Below are 18,082 nucleotides of genomic sequence, written 5' to 3'. Positions count from 1 at the left end.
TTACAATGCTGTTTGTTCTTTATCGTTTGCCCTTTTCTTGTAGCAACAGGTCACAAATCTTGCTGCTGTGATGGTACACTGTGGTATTTCACCCAGTAGATATGGGAGTTTAACAAAATTGGGTTTATTTTTGAATACTTTGTGGATCTGTGTAATCTGAGGGAAATATGTGTCTCTATTATGGTCATACATTTGGCAGGAGGTTAGGAAGTGCAGCTCAGTTTCCACCTCATTTTGTGGGCAGTGTGCACAGCCTGTCTTCTCTTGAGAGCCAGGTCTGCCTACGGCAGCCTTTCTCAATAGCAAGGCTATGCTCACTGAATCTGTACATAGTCAAAGTTTTCCTTAAGTCTGGGTCAGTCACAGTGGTCAGGTATTCTGCCACTGTGTACTCTCTCTTTAGGGCCAAATAGCATTCTCGTTTGCTCTGGGGTTTTTTGTTCATTATTTCCAATGTGTCAAGTAAATCTATTGTTGTTTCCTCATGATTTGGTTGGGTTTAATTGTGTTGCTGTAATCCTGGGGCTCTGTGGGGTCTGTTTGTGTTTGTGAAGGGGACTCTCCAGGTTCATCTCTCTGTGGGTGATGGCTTTGTTGTGAAAGGTTTGGGAATCACCTCCTTTTAGATGGTTGTAGAATTTAACAGCTCTTTTCTGGATTTTGATCATAAGCGGGTATCGACCTATTTCTGCATGCAGAGCCTCAATTTGGTGTTTGTCCCATTTTGTGAATTATTGGTTGGCGAGTGGACCCTCTCTCTCCCTCTCTGTGCGTCTGTCCCTCTCTCTGTCTGTCTCGCTCTGCATGTGTGTTTGTCTGTCATACTTATTTTAGTGATATTTAGTGTAAATGTCTAGCTTACATTCTCATCTGTCTTACTAAATGGTCTTACAGAATGTTACCCACAGTGTAAATACTAATGCTGTTTTTTGTGGGGGGGTTTTTAAACCAAAGGGACAATGAGGTGCAGAGCCCTTTCAGTGGGTAAATATCACTTGCCACCTTTGATGAAATATCAAGTACATTCTGATGGCATTTCCGTGTTAGTCTGTCCCAATCCCTGAGATGACTCAGCTGTGAATAATTGCATTCAGAAAAAGGTTGCCTGAGCATCACAATTAGACAGCCCAACTTCAGTCAGAACCGTCCTGTCAGACGGCTGACTCATTGTCACGACTTCCACCGACGTTGACTCCCCTGCCTGTTCGGGCGGTGCTCGGCGGTCGTTGTCACCGTCCTACTAGCCGCTACCGATCCCTTTTTCGTTTGTCTGTTGGTTTTGTCTTATTAGTTTCACCTGTGTGTATTTTGGTTTAATTAGCGTCCCTATATGTAGTAGTTTGACCCGCCCTTGTGTTGTGCGGGATTGTCTTTGTTACGTGTGTACATATTCGGTCGTGGTGTATTTTATTTTCTATACTGGACACCCTGTGGTTTTGGGTTGTCTGGTATAGTGTCCTGCGCCCTGTATTGTATTGGGCTTATCAGTTTGGCGAGCAATAGTAAAGCGCTTTACTCCGTTACTCTCTCTCTGCGTCTGATTCCTGCACACACACCTAGTCCCGCGTGACACTCATTTTAGCCGCCCCCTCCAGGTTTCCCTCCAACACGCAATATTTCATCTGGGTTATTGTTATCTTAGCTCAACATAACTCCATAAAATCCACTCTCAATATTCTAAAAATGCAGATTCCTGCATTTCCAGATTTAGTTTGTCTGTTCATTCTGGGGTTTATTGTTTTGATTTTGGGCACACACTCAAACAGCCGCCGTCCCCTTTCCAGAGATAACGCTCCTTGGCATGCACAGACAGGTGCTGAGTTGCTCGGGCATTACTATACATGGTTGGGTTTTGCATAGATAGTGCACTTCATTGATGTTGTGGAACAATAGCAGGACTACTTCATCGAAAAACAGGCTTCTGGTAAACAGCTGTGGCAAATCTTTGGCAAATTTGCCACAAGTTCATATTTTCACACGAAAATTTGTTTTGTGACAAACTTGCAGCAAATTTGCGACTTGTGAACTTGTGGCTAACATTGTACTGTTTGCTGCAAATTATATCTACTTTTTGGTTACTTTGTATTAACAACATTGAAATGTCGTATCTATGTAAACCAAATCACAACTTATAAATGAACTTGCTTCTCACAAAGAAAAGTAAACTAAACCATATTAAAAGTACTAAATATATACTAAACAACGTGTATTAAATGTCTTACCAGTATGATAAAAATAAATCCAATTCAACTTCAAATCATCAGCATGCTAATGATGGAAAGAGCAAAGACTGAATATTTCCCAAATAAATAGTTTATTTAATATTTTTATGTAGCTTCAACATTTAACATCAAATCAAAATGTCTTGGTCGCATACAAAGATTTGCAGGTTCAGCAATATGCTTATGTTTCTAGCTCCAACAGTGCAGTAATGTCTAGAAACAATACAATAACCAATTTATTACAATTTTTATTTGAAAGAAATACCAGAACGAGCAATGTCAAAACCAGTAATGTCAGACTCCAGAATATATATATGGTTTCAGTGATGCACATTTGTGTGGGAACCTCTTAGCCTATCACATCTTAGCCTTAGAACATAGTCGGTGGTAGTCATTCAGGAGGGGATACACAGAGTGTGCAAAACATTATTACTCTTTCCATGACATAGACTGACCAGGTGAAAGCTATGATCCCCTTATTGATGTAACTTGTTAAATCCACTTCCATCGGTGTAGATTAAGGGGATGAGATTTGTAAGCCTTAAAACAGTTGAGACATGGATTATGTATGTGTGCCATTCAAGAATGGTCCACCACCCAAAACACATCCAGCCAACTTGACCCAACTGTGGGAAACATTGGAATCAACACGGGCCAGCATCCCAGTGGAACGCTTTGGAACCAAAAATCTCCAATTTGGACTCATCAGACCAAAGGACAGATTTCAACTGCTCTAATGTCCATTGCTTGTGTTTCTTGGCCCAAGCAAGTCTATTTTTCTTATTAGTGTCCTTTAGTAGTGGTTTCTTGGCAGCAATTCGACCATGAAGGCCTCATTCATGCAGTCTCCTCTGAAAAGTTGATGTTGAGATGTCTGTTACTTGAACTCTGCAATTTCGTAGGCTGGTAACTCTAATGAATGTATCCTCTGCAGCAGAGGTAACTCTGGGTCTTCCTTTCCTGTGGCGGTCCTCATGAGAGCCAGTTTCCTCATAGTGCTTGACGGTTTTTGTCACTGCAGTTGAAGAAACTTTCAAAGGTCTTGAAATGTTCTGGATTGACTGACATTCATGTCTTCAAGTAATGGACTGTCATTTCTCTTTGCTTATTTGAGCTGCTCTTGCCATAATATGGACTTGATATTTACCAAATAGGGCTATCTTTTGTATACCACGACTACCTTGTCACAACACAACTGATTGGCTCAAAGGCATTAAGAAGGAAAGAAATTCCACAAATGAACTTTTAAGAAGGCACACCTGTTAATTGAAATGCATTCCAGGTGACAACCTCATGAAGCTGATTGAGAGAATGCCAAGAGTGTGCAAAGCTGTCCTCAAGCCAAGTGTGGCTACTTTGAAGAATCTCAAATATAAAATATATTTTGATTTAACACTTAATTTTTTGGGGCTACTACTTGATGCCATATCAAATTGTATTTGCCATATGCATTGAATACATGTGTAGACCTTACAGTGCAGTTTTAAGAAGGAAGTGTTAAAGTATTTACTAAAATAAACTGAAGTGAAAAATAAGAAAATAGTCCACAATCATCTCTTTTGTCTTGATCTTGTTGAGGGAGAGGTTGTTATCCTGGCACCACACTGCCAGTTCTCTGACCTCGTCCCTATAGGCTTTCTCAACATTGTCCGTGATCAGGCCTAATGCTGTTGTGTCGTCGACAAACTTAATGATGGTGTTGGAGTCGTGCCTGGCCATGCAGTCATGGGTGAACAAGGAGTACATGAGGGGACTGAGCACACACCCATGAGGGGCCCATGTGTTGAGGATCAGCGTGGCAGATGTGTTGTTACCTACACTTACCACCTGGGGGCGGCCCATCAGGAAGTCCAGGATCCAGTTGAAGCGGGATGTGTTTTGTCCAAAGGTCCTTAGCGTAGTGTTGATTTTTGAGGGCACTATGGTGTTGAATGCTGAGCTGTAGTCAATGAATAGAATTCTCACGTAGGTGTTCCTTTTGTCCAGGTGAGAAAGGGCAGTGTGGAGTGCAATCAAGATTGCGTCATCTGTGGATATGTTGGGGCGGTATGCAAATTGGAGTGGGTCTAGGGTTTCTGGGATAATGGTGTTGATATGAGCCTTTCAAAGCACTTCGTGGCTATAGACACGAGTGCTACGGGTTGGTAGTCATCTAGGCAGGTTACCTTGGTGTTCTTGGGCACAGGGACTATGGTTGTCTGCTTGAAACATGTTGGTTTACAGACTCTGTCAGGGCCAGTTGGCAGCGCATGCTCGGAGTACACATCCTGGTAATCCGTCTGGCCCTGCGACCTCGTGAATGTTGACCTGTTTAAAGGTCTTTCTCACATCGGCTACAGAGCGTGAATACACAATCGTCCATAGTCCCTGGTGCTCTCATCCATGCTTCAGTGTTGCTTGCCTCGAAGCGACCATAAAAGTCATTTAACTTGTCTGGTAGGCTTGTGTCACTGGGCAGCTCGTGGCTGTGCCTCCCTTTGTTGTCAGTAATAGTTTGCAAGCCCTGCCACACCCGACGAGCATCGGAGCCCCTGTAGTACGATTCAATCTTAATTCTGTATTGATGCTTTGCCTGTTTGATGATTTGTTGGAGGGCATAGCGGGATTTCACATACACATGGTTAGCAGATGTTAATGCGAGTGTAGCGAAAGGCTTGTGCTTCTAGTTCCGACCGTGCAGTAATATCTAACAAGTAATCTAACAATTAATGTAATGAATAAGAATATGTACATATAAATACATTTGGCCGAACGGCATAGGCAAGATGCAGTAGATGGTATAGAGTACAGTATATACAGTGAGGGAAAAGTATTTGATCCCCTGCTGATTTTGTAGGTTTGCCCACTGACAAAGAAACAATCAGTCTATAATTTTAATGGTAGGTTTATTTAAACAGTGAGAGACAGAATTACAACAAAAAATCCAGAAAAACGCATGTCAAAAATATTATAAATTGATTTGCATTTTAATGAGGGAAATTAGTATTTGACCCCTCTGCAAAACATGACTTAGTACTTGGTGGCAAAACCCGTCAGACGTTTCTTGTAGTTGGCCACCAGGTTTGCACACATCCCAGGAGGGATTTTGTCCCACTCCTCTTTGCATATCTTCTCCAAGTCATTAAGGTTTTGAGGCTGACGTTTGGCAACTTGAACCTTCAGCTCCCTCCACAGATATTCTATGGGATTAAGGTCTGGAGACTGGCTAGGCCACTCCAGGACCTTAATGTGCTTTTTCTTGAGCCACTCCTTTCTTGCCTTGGCTGTCTGTTTTGGGTCATTGTCATGCTGGAATACCTATCCACGACCAATTTTCAATGCCCTGGCAGAGGGAAGGAGGTTCTCACCCAAGATTTGACGGTACCCGCCCATCGTCCCTTTGATGCGGTGAAGTTGTCCTGTCCCCTTAGCAGAAAAACACCCCCAAAGCATAATGTTTCCACCTCCATGTTTGACGGTGGGGATGGTGTTCTTGGGGTCATAGGCAGCATTCCTCCTCAACACGATGAGTTGAGTTGATGCCAAAGATCCATTTTGGTCTCATCTGACCACAACACTTTCACCCAGTTGTCCTCTGAATCATTCAGATATTCATTGGCAAACTTCAGACGGGCATGTATATGTGCTTTCTTGAGCAGGGGGACCTTGCGGGCACTGCAGGTTTACATTTACATTACATTTAAGTCATTTAGCAGACACTCTTATCCAGAGCGACTTACAAATTGGTGAATTCACCTTCTGACATCCAGTGGAACAGCCACTTTACAATAGTGCATCTAAATCATTTAAGGGGGTGGGGGGGTGAGAAGGATTACTTTATCCTATCTTAGGTATTCCTTGAAGAGGTGGGGTTTCAGGTGTCTCCGGAAGGTGGTGATTGACTCCGCTGTCCTGGCGTCGTGAGGGAGTTTGTTCCACCATTGGGGGGCCAGAGCAGCGAACAGTTTTGACTGGGCTGAGCGGGAACTGTACTTCCTCAGTGGTAGGGAGGCGAGCAGGCCAGAGGTGGATGAACGCAGTGCCCTTGTTTGGGTGTAGGGCCTGATCAGAGCCTGGAGGTACTGCGGTGCCATTCCCCTCACGGCGTAGTGTGTTACCAATTGTTTTCTTGGTAACTATGATCCCAGCTGCCTTGAGATCATTGACAAGATCCTCCCGTGTAGTTCTGGGCTGATTCCTCACCGTTCTCATGATCATTGCAATTTCACGAGGTGAGACCTGGCATGGAGCCCCAGGCCGAGGGAGATTGACAGTTCTTTTGTGTTTCTTCCATTTGCGAATAATCGCACCAACTGTCGTCACCTTCTCACCAAGCTGCTTGGCAATGGTCTTGTAGCCCATTCCAGCCTTGTGTAGGGCTACAGTCTTGTCGCTGACATCCTTGGAGGGCTCTTTGGTCTTGGAATCTGATTGATTGCTTCTGTGGACAGGTGTCTTTTTTACAGGTGTCACCAAACGTTGGCCTGGGGAGGTAGGTTTATGACAGTCATAAATACCTCTTCCCCACTGTTTCCTCTCTACCCTACTGATGTGACATTTGAAAACCCCTTGGCTATCAGAGATTCTGGGAACATCAGAAGGTGGGGGGGAAATGAACTATATTCTGGTAATCTGACCAATTGAACATATGCGGTGGTACTTCATGAATATGATGTCAGTTCGGTTGTCATCTGAGACATTCTCATCAATGATAAGATGAAAAACGCTACAGTGGAAAGTCTGCACATTGTAGTTATCGGATTCACATGGAATTGTTGTTCAATTTAAATGTTTGAATATAAAATTATTGGTGAAGAGATGACATTTAATTTTTGTTTCCAAATGAGAGATTTGGGTTTTCATAAGGTTAGGGCTCTGCTCAATCAGTGGCCCGCCCCTGTGAAGGGACGGGCCAAAGACACGTGACAAACTTTTCAAACAAGCCCTCTCCCTTCCTATACAGTGCCTTGTGAAAGTATTCGGCCCCCTTGAACTTTGCGACCTTTTGCCACATTTCAGGCTTCAAACATAAAGATATAAAACTGTATTTTTTTGTGAAGAATCAACAACAAGTGGGACACAATCATGAGGTGGAACAACATTTATTGGATATTTCAAACCTTTTTAACAAATCAAAAACTGAAAAATTGGGCGTGCAAAATTATTCAGCCCCCTTAAGTTAATACTTTGTAGCGCCACCTTTTGCTGCGATTACAGCTGTAAGTCGCTTGGGGTATGTCTCTATCAGTTTTGCACATCGAGAGACTGAAATTTTTCCCATTCCTCCTCGCAAAACAGCTCGAGCTCAGTGAGGTTGGATGGAGAGCATTTGTGAACAGCAGTTTTCAGTTCTTTCCACAGATTCTCGATTGGATTCAGGTCTGGACTTTGACTTGGCCATTCTAACACCTGGATATGTTTATTTTTGAACCATTCAATTGTAGACTTTGCTTTATGTTTTGGATCATTGTCTTGTTGGAAGACAAATCTCCGTCCCAGTCTCAGGTCTTTTGCAGACTCCATCAGGTTTTCTTACAGAATGGTCCTGTATTTGGCTCCATCCATCTTCCCATCAATTTTAACCATCTTCCCTGTCCCTGCTGAAGAAAAGCAGGCCCAAACCATGATGCTGCCTCCACCATGTTTGACAGTGGGTATGATGTGTTCAGGGTGATGAGCTGTGTTGCTTTTACGCCAAACATAACGTTTTACATTGTTGCCAAAAAGTTCAATTTTGGTTTCATCTGACCAGAGCACCTTCCACATGTTTGGTGTGTCTCCCAGGTGGCTTGTGGCAAACTTTAAACAACACATTTTATGGATATCTTAAAGAAATGGTTTTCTTCTTGCCACTCTTCCATAAAGGCCAGATTTGTGCAATATGCGACTGATTGTTGTCCTATGGACAGAGTCTCCCACCTCAGCTGTAGATCTCTGCAGTTTATCCAGAGTGTTCATGGGCCTCTTGGCTGCATCTCTGATCAGTCTTCTCCTTGTATGAGCTGAAAGTTTAGAGGGACGGCCAGGTCTTGGTAGATTTGCAGTGGTCTGATACTCCTTCCATTTCAATATTATCGCTTGCACAGTGCTCCTTGGGATGTTTAAAGCTTGGGAAATCTTTTTGTATCCAAATCCGGCTTTAAACTTCTTCACAACAGTATCTCGGACCTGCCTGGTGTGTTCCTTGTTCTTCATGATGCTCTCTGCGCTTTTATCGGACCTCTGAGACTATCACAGTGCAGGTGCATTTATACGGAGACTTGATTACACACAGGTGGATTGTATTTATCATCATTAGTCATTTAGGTCAACATTGGATCATTCAGAGATCCTCACTGAACTTCTGGAGAGTTTGCTGCACTGAAAGTAAAGGGGCTGAATAATTTTGACCTCAATCCCATAGAACATTTGTGGGCAGAACTGAAAAATTGTGTGCGAGTAAGGAGGCCTACAAACCTGACTCAGTTACACCAGCTTAGAGATTCTAGGGACAGTAAGGAGGCCTGCATCTTGTGACCGTAGCGTACGTGCAGATATGTACGGCAGGACCAAATCGGAAAGATAGGTAGGAGCAAGCCCATGTAATGCTTTGTAGGTTAGCAGTAAAACCTTGAAATCATCCCTTGCCTTAACAGGAAGCCAGTGTAGAGAGGCTAGCACTGGAGTAATATGATCACATTTTTTGGTCTTGGTCAAAATTCTAGCAGCCGTGTTTAGCACTAACTGAAGTTTATTTAGTGATTTCTCCAGATAGCTGGAAAGTAGAGCATTGCATTAGTCTAACCTAGAAGTGACAAAAGCATGGATTAATTTTTCTGCATCATTTTTGGACAAAGTTTCTGATTTTTGCAATGTTACGTAGATGGAAAAAAGCTGTCCTTGAAACAGTCTTGATATGTTCGTCAAAAGAGGGATCAGGGTCCAGAGTAACGCCGAGGTCCTTCAGTTTTATTTGAGACGTTCCCCATGACAAACCCGAAAACTAGACAAAAACCTCTAGGGAACATGACACAATGTCCCAAGAACATCCATAAAAAGTCCTTGGAACGTCCCGGGGACAATCCGGGAACTAGACAAAACCTCCAGGGGACCATGACTCAACATCCCAAGAATGTCCTAAAAACGTCTTCCCAATGACTCATTATTTTTTACAGGCAGGGTTCCTAAAGTGTGTCCAATTTGGGTTATAATTTTTCCCTGTGTGAAAAACGCATAATTATGCGTTAACGCAAGTTTATCTAAGCAAGTGGCTGAATGAATAAGGTCACGGGGTGTCATATAGTGTTCGCTTTCTGCAGTGTTTGAGAAGTCAAAGCCCTTTGGATGAGTTATCTGTTCAGCTGCCACTGCTTGATTTCCTCTCTGTTCTCAGCCTGTCTGCTCCTCCCCCCAATTCTCCTAGCAGAGCAGGCAGGCCTGTTGCTCTACAGACTCCAGACTCCACACAGACACCGCATGTACACATGCTGCTTTGGCGCGAGTACTGTTCTTCCTTCAGACAAGCAGGGCCTATGATTTCTTTATCCAGTCCTGGTTCCAGAGTAAAACTTGGAAGGTCCCCTGGTTTTAGTGTCGACGTGGGTAATTCAGTCAGCTACCTTGGGTGTGAATTGGATAGGTACTTGACTGGTGAGACTATGGCCCTGAGAGTTTTAACAAAGAACCAAAAAATGCAATTCCTACAGTAGCTCGGACCTCAAAATAACTTGATAGTGACACCTAAAGACTCTGGCAGGTGCGCTAGTTCAGTGTCACTTTGATTATGGCTGCACATCATAGTTCACCAGCAGGCCCAAACATCAAAAGAATAAGCTACATGCCAGCCAAAACAAGCTGGTGAGAATTGTACTTAAACTCCCCCCTCTTACTCATTTTAAGCAGCTAGGCTGGCTCTCTGTAGAAAAAAGTGTAATATTAATTAACTCTGTCTGGTCCACAGAATTTTTACAGACTCAGCCCCCAGGTACATTTAAAATAATTTCACTAATATTAGAGATGTCCACCAATGCAACACCAGGGCCAGAGACTCTGATATTGCCGGTTTTAAATTGAAGAGTCTATCTGGTAAGAGCACCTTTTTATACCAGAGCTGTGGAGTAGAACAAACTACCACAGCAACTCAAAGCTATGCCAACCATAACTTATATTAAATAGAATGTCAAAAGCTGGCTAATGATCAAAGAATAGAACAATTGTTTAATCTCTGCATCTACTGTATCTGTATCTATGTAATGTTGTAATGTTTTTGCACCATGGAATTTAGGGACCATAATATCAATGTCTCTGACTTTTTTTGTGATATCCCTGTCACGTTTTGAAAATGTATGTACTGTGAGTATGTTTTTTTTTTAACTGGCAAATAAAATCAATCCATCAACTTGTTTTCCATTTTCAAACAGATTTTTCTTCTCCCCTGACTGGTCTTCAACGGTTACTGGTCTTTGAACTCATATGGTCACCAGAAACGGCTTCTGGTAAACTGTTTGCCACTACTGGCAATAAATATTGTTGCCACAGATTGAAATAGAATCTTGAGAATTGTATGCCACAAAAAAACCTATTGCCACTAGCGGCAATGCATATTATTCTGCCTAAGGTTTGTTGCAGATTTACCACTAGTGGAAAAACCTTTGCAAACTTTGGGCAACATTTTTGTAGGACACTATTTAGTTTGCAGCTAATTTGTCACAAACTTAGGGAAGTTTGTCGCAACAAATTCTTTTTTGTAAGGGATATGTCAGTTTGATAAGATGTGCTCATGGGAAATGTACCCATCCCACTTTATTTCTGAAGGAAGTCAGGCACTGAATGCAGGAAGTTGATGATTTGTGCAATTAAAAAGACATTACATGTATATTAATAGACTGAAATACTATCCTTATACCCCATAGGAACTTGACAGGTTAGATTTTTTTTGTGGCACTTCTGCATCTGTAGACAGACATAATGATATCGCTGGAGGCTGGTGAAAAATGGGTTAGTGGCACTCGAGAATCACCGTGTCTCATTCATATAAACATTAATTAAAAAAAATATGAATCCACTAACACTTGTTCCAGAGGGACTAGGGTTGTTGATTCATAAAACAGGCCTTTCAGAGATTAAAACTTGAATCCTTGGTTGCTACATACATTTTTTGACTTACTAATTAATGACAGTGGCGACCCACATTTTTAGCCAAAATGTTGCAGGGCTTCCTGTTTTGCATGTTATTTTGGCATTGATACGTTTCACATCAGTTTGCAAACAATGTAAAAATAAATGAGTTAAATAAATGAGTTAATAAAAAATAAATAAATAAAAATAAATGAGTTAATAAAGCCACATACAAACATGGTCTCTTTTTTGCTTTCTTGAGTAAGGCAGCTCCAAAATGCATGTGTTTCAGCCTACTGTAGCTCAGTGCTTTCTGTGATGGTGGGGCATCCAGCGGAAAATAGAGAGCGTGCGCCGTGATTGGCTCAGTGTTCTTTCACTCATGGGGACACTACGTCACTGCCAAGTCTAAGGGTAGAGTTAAAAACTTCCAGCCCCTAGGGGGGGTGACATAGAGTTACATTAGAAGTGCTCATCCAAGAAGGCTCAAGGTCATTGGTCACAGATAACATTACGTCAAATCACGTTATATCGACAGTATGGACTGATCATGTCAACATCATACTTTCAAAATCTTAGCTAGCAGCCATCATCATGAATCAAGTCGACAATCTACTGGCAAATTATTTTTAATCCTTGTCATATGAAGAGAAATAATGAAGAGAAATTTTAGATAAAATGTATCGGTGCTCATCGGCCATTAGACATAAACATTACACAACAAGTTGGAAATCGCAAATTTAACAATGAGTGGTTTGGAAGGAATCAATGGCTAACTGCAAGCATTGCAAAGCAATCACTAGCCTACTATTCAGTGGAGTGGCTGTGTGGTCCCAAGTCTAGGATTAATGGTGTTTTTTCCAATCTTAAAATTATAAACATTCAACATTGGCCATTCTGAAGGATGATTTGTGCCGCGCTCAAAACAACTTAACACGGAACTGCAAAATCTGAATAGTGAGTTCAAGACAACTAGCAACTAGGGAAAAAATGAGCTACGACTGGGAAAATAAGTTTTGAACGGTCATCCAATTCGGAATAGTAAATCTGGAACTTGGGCCTCTTTCTAGAGCTTTCATGAATCAACCTTGTTCCCAGTTTTCTTGAAAGTACCATAAATCCAGAGAATAACAGATTTTGATCAGCATAGCACGACAATGTGAGTCCAAAAATGTATTGTATGCTGCTGCATAAATTATGTAATATGCCAGGGAGATATGTACTCGATACTCTAGCTAAGAAAGTAATACTAAATGCATGTTGTGTAGTAAGCTGTTAGTAGCCCATGTGCCTCACCCTAATAATACATTTTGCCTACTGTTCGGACTTGGTGGTGCATATGTAGCCTATAACCTGTTTTAGAGAAATGTAATAATCAAATATTCTAAGAGCTTTCATTGTCTGCTTATATGCCCCCTTTATTTATCCTACGGTTCTGACTTGGTGTACAGGGAGAACACTGTAGGCTACATTTCAAATAGTTATATTGACTACGTCCGTCCTAGCTCACTAATTAATGTCTTAATCGAAATTACGGATTGCCTCTTATCCGATTGCCGTTCCATTATGGCATAGTTTGTACATCTCAATTGTCAGCAGAAACCACATTTGTTTAAGCAAGTCAGCCATATCAGCTATGTTTTTTAAAGGAAGTAAATGAGGCTGAATGAACTGTTTCACTGCCAGACAAAGCTCCACTGATAGCCAGGTGTAGCAGTGGTAAGGTGTTGGGACTCTGCTGTTGAGACAGCTTTATGTGGTCCCTAACAGTTTGTGGGCACCGTTTGTCACCGTTATAGTGCTGTAATGTATTGTTTAGTGTTGTGTAGTGGCTTTGCTGGCATGCATCCGCAATTTTTTTGATTTTGCCCAACCAAGATTTACATGCTAAAATCACCACTGATTAATGATATACACTGAGTGTACAAACATTTAGAAACATTATAACTCTTTCCATGACATAGCTTTCACCTTGTCAGTCTATGATCCCCTTATTGAAGTCACTTGTTAAATCCACTTCAATCCGTGTAGATGAAAGGGAGGAGAAAGGGTCAAATATTTTTAAGCCTTGAAACAATTGAGACATGGATTGTGTATGTGTGCCATTCAGATGGTGAATGGGCAAGACAAAATATTTTAGTGCCTTTGAACGGGATATTGTAGTAGGCGTCAGGCGCACCAGTTTGCGCAATGCTGCTGGATTTTTCACCGGCAACAGTTTCCCATGTGTATCAAGAATTGTCCACCACCCAAAGGACATCCAGCCAAATTGACACAACTGTAGAAAGTATTGGAGTCAACATGGGCCAGCATCCCTGTGGAAAGCTTTTGACACCTTGTAGAGTCCATGCCCCCGACAAATCGAGGCTGTTCTGAGGGCAAACATTGCCTTTTTGTTTGTAAACAAAGTCAATGTAAACAAACACTGTATAGCCTCAAGACATGGTTAAAACTATCATTTTGATATCATAGATGGTCAGTCCTTGCATACATAGCTCTCGCTTTGAATTTGAGAGTAATTACACACTGCTTTGATATTTCCATTCAATTCCAGCTTTAATTAAGCCAGTGTAATGCCAACCTCTGGGAGGCCATGGTCACTGACCTCCAGATTACTGACATGTGGCCTTTCCTCAAACCTTACTCTCTTAATACTTGATAGCATCTCTGTTTTAAGAGTTGACAGGTAATAACTGTACCAGAGTTGATCACTGGACTGTAAAATGGACTCATTAATGTTCATGATCACTAATGATGAGGAAATCGCTTGGCTGACTGAAGAATATCACTGTGGCTGCTTCTTTGAATCGAAAACCCTTCATATCGTTCTATATGAGTCTCACGTGCCTTCTTCACACTCTAAATACTCAATTAGTAAATTAATTGATTTTCAAAGTCATGTTTTAATTGTTTTAACCTTTAACCTCTGTTATTAGTAATTCATTTAAGCATGATGCAAAACCACACCAAGTTCTTGTGTGGTATTTAATCCAAGCTTTGAAAGACTGTGACATGAGGAGTGCTCCAAATAACGGCCTTAAGTCCCCATATCAACAGATCTTCCCACGGAGGAGGCATTGTGACTGGGTTCAGCACATGAGTAAGGCTGACGCTGGGGCGTTGTCTTTACATGCAGGTGATGGATGAGCGTCTCGCCTGTCGGAATGGATTCTCCCCCACTGAGCTGTAGACACGATAGACAACCAAACACCCAGCTAACCCAGCCAGAGGCCTTCAGCATTATCGAGAGAAAAATGAGAGAAACTCCGAAAATAAGCTCCTCAAGTTTACCGTCAATCGTTGTGTTATGCTTCGAAGTTAGGCTTGGAGAGTGAGAGAGAAATTCAGAAAACAGGAAAGAAAGTTCACTAGAGTCGTGGTCGTCTCATCCTCAGCCATGTGTACCCTGTAATACTATAATCCTGGCAAGCAAAGTCAGGCTCTCACTCACAGAGATTCTTATTTCTACCCCACCATAACCATTTCAAATGGTGGTTTTCCAACTCAAATATCCAGATTAGAAGCATGGGGGTCCATTGAGAAAATGGATATGAAGAACCACATGACACACTGTTTCCACAAAGTATCCTCATCCTATAATAGATGATAAGCCTGTCAGTCTGTGTGCCGTACATTCTCAGCATGAAATGTTGTGTGTTAGCATACACAGTGCTTTTGGAAAGTTCAGAGCCCTTCACTTTTTCCACATTTTGTTATGTTAAAGCCTTATTCTAAAATGTATTAAATATGTTTTCTTTTCATCAATCTACACACAATACCACATAATGACAAGGTGATAATAGGTTTTTAGAATGTTTTACAAATTTATAAAAAAAATATAAACAGAAATATCTTATTTACATAAGTATTCAGACCATTTCCTATGAGTCTCGAAATTGACCTCAGGTGCATCCTGTCTCCATTGATCATCCTTGAGATGTTTCTACAACGTCATTGGAGTCTAGCTATGGTAAATTCAATTGAATGGATATGATTTGGAAAGGCACACACCTGTCTATATAAGGTCCCACAGTTGACAGTGCATGTGAGAGCGAAAACAAAGCCATGAGGTCGAAGGACTTGTCCGTAGAGCTCCGAGACAACAAAACATTTCTGCAGCGTTGAAGGTCCTTAAGAACACAGTGGCCTCCATTCTTAAATGAAAGAAGTGTGGAACCCGGCCAAACTGACCAATCGTGGGGAGAAGGGCCTTGGTCAGGGAGGTGACCAAGAACCCAATGGTCACTCTGACAGAGCTCCAGAGGTCCTCTGTGGCGATGGGAGGACCTTCCAGAAGGACAACCATATCTGCAGCATTCCACCAATCAGGCCTTTATGGTAGTGGCTTGGAGCACACTTGGCACCATCCCTACGGTGAGGCATGGGGGTGGCAGTATCATGCTGTGGTGATGATTTTCAGAGGCAGAAACCGGGAAACTAGTCAGGATCGAGGGAAAGATGAACGGAGCAAAGTATAGAGAGATCCTTAATGAAAACCTACTCCAGGGTGCTCAGGACCTCAGACTTGGGCGCAGGTACACCTTCCAACAGGACAATGACCCTAAGCACACAGCCAAGACAATGCAGGAGTGGCTTCGGGACAAGTCTCTGAATTTCCTTGAGTGGCCCAGCCAGAGCCTGGACTTGAACCCAATCGAACATCTCTGGAGAGTCCTGAAAATAGCTGTGCAGCGACGCTCCTCATCCAACCTGACAGAGCTTGAGAGAATCTGCAGAGAAGAATGGGAGAAATTCTCCAAATAAATGGACGACAAGCTTGTAGCGTCATACCCAAGATGACTCGAGGCTGTAATCGCTGCCAAAGGTGTTTCAACAAAGTACTGAGTAAAGGGTCTGAATATTTATGTAAATGTGATGTTTCCATTTTTTTAAATACATAATACATAAACCTGTTTTTGCTTTGTCATTATGGGATATTGTGTGTAGATTGATGAGGGGAAAAAACAATTTAATCAATTTCCCTATCTCAGCAGACTCTGTCAATCCTCTGATGTTGGCTCTCTGCCCTCGTATCATATGTGCTCTGTAACTGATCTCAACCCAGCTATATTAGTTGTATCAAATGAAGTGTCCCCTAGCGTCTTAAGAATGTGCAAACTCATTTGCCTGGAATCCTCAGTGTGCGAAGGGAATATTAGAGCAGCCTGATATGATATTGATATTTATTTTTGTTATTCTCTCCTTTTCTAATTAGAGATTTTGTCTCTACAATACATGCCCGGGTGCCGATTGGAGGGTTTGTACTGTATGGATTGATCACTGTGTTCCTTTTCACTCGCCTCACAGAAATTGAAGCGTTGTGGGGGAAAAATGCACCCCAGAAGGACAACAATATGCTGCAAATATCAACCACAGGCTCTTCCAAAATGGGTAGGAATGTTTCAGATGAGTGAGTTGGACGACTAGCGTACTGTTAGCATGACTGGCCAACACGGCTTTATCTCTTAACAGAGCGTCACAATCCCAATCTCACAGGCCAGGGAAAGGGCCAGGAAAAAGTGTCCACAGATAACTGAAATAGTGAAGCTACGGCAGAATTGTTGCCATACCTCCCACATGATTTTTAGCTGACTACTGTAGTATTTCCTCAGACAGTAAGGATATTGCTCCTTTTGGATGTCAGCTTCATACATGAATTCATATGAGCTCATATTTGTCAAATCAAATTGTATTGGTCACATTTACTTGTTTAGCCGATGTTATGGCATGTGTAGCAAACTGCTTTCTAGCTCCAACAATGCAGTCCTTTCTGTGACATCAGGTCTGGAGTTTATTTAAATTCCTTCCATCTTCAGAAGAACATTGGAATTCACGGTTGGAGGAAGAGGAGTAGATGGACGATTGAACAGTTATTCAACACTCTGTTTCCTGTCTGGTGGCCTTGAAAACACAGTCTCCCACTGACTCTCACATGCCTCTCTCACTTATTACCACCCACCATGCCACTGATCGCTGGCTCTGATGGCGACACCTTGTAGTTACTGTTCTAAAGAGGGAGACCTGAACTATCCCTGCTCCTAATTAATGCCAAATTAAATTAATTAAGCTAATGTGCCAAGATGGCAGGACTTCAGTAGCTTTAAAGCTATCAATTAATGCAAATGGTATTCAGATATTGTTGGCATTAGCAAGTTTTGGAATGTAGCATTAGAGTCAGAACTGGTTTGGTTCAATTAGAGATGAGTATCATTAATCCCCTCAGGGATTATTATTATGGCGAGAGATCATACGAGCACAATTATATCCTCCACAAGCAGACCGAAAGAGACATAATGTTATCTTAGATCTGACAATTAGACTGTAAAAGCCCGATTTAAAGGATGAAACCGGAATGATTAAGTCCAGGATGTAATTGATGTTGCGTTAGAATTGATTAAACTGTGGAGAGACAATGACCCAAATACTGTATACCCTGATGTATTTAGTATATCTTGAGGTGCAGTATGATGGTGCAATCTGTCGATCCCAAAGAGAGGGTTGACTGCCTTTAGCACGCACACACACACGCACACACAAATACACACACAAACACGCGCAGGCACACACACGCACAGGCACACACACCACAAAAAGCGAGTGAGGCAGCAGTGAAGCCTCCTCACTAATGAACAAGCACTGCATCTGCCATCAGACAGAGACGACTCTCAGAGAGAGAGAGACCAGGGAAAAGAGCCCCTGAGGATCTCTATGGCATTATCATTTGCTTTTTAATAAGCAAACCTATTCAGAAATTATACATCTCAACAACATGGTGTCAGGAAGGA

The 18,082-nt window shown here is 42.0% G+C and overlaps 1 protein-coding gene across 1 annotated transcript in view; it reads left to right on the top strand.

Annotated features, from left to right (window-relative positions):
- The window catches only part of opn4a (opsin 4a (melanopsin)), a 68,912-nt gene that overhangs the window by 1,124 nt on the left and 49,706 nt on the right, over positions 1-18,082 (top strand). The window lies entirely within an intron of this gene.

This window comes from Oncorhynchus masou, chromosome 23 (assembly GCF_036934945.1).
Source record: "Oncorhynchus masou masou isolate Uvic2021 chromosome 23, UVic_Omas_1.1, whole genome shotgun sequence".
Taxonomy (NCBI): Eukaryota; Metazoa; Chordata; class Actinopteri; order Salmoniformes; family Salmonidae; genus Oncorhynchus; species Oncorhynchus masou.
Note: the sequence above shows the minus strand (reverse complement) of the source record. Positions and strands in the feature narration are given on the sequence as shown.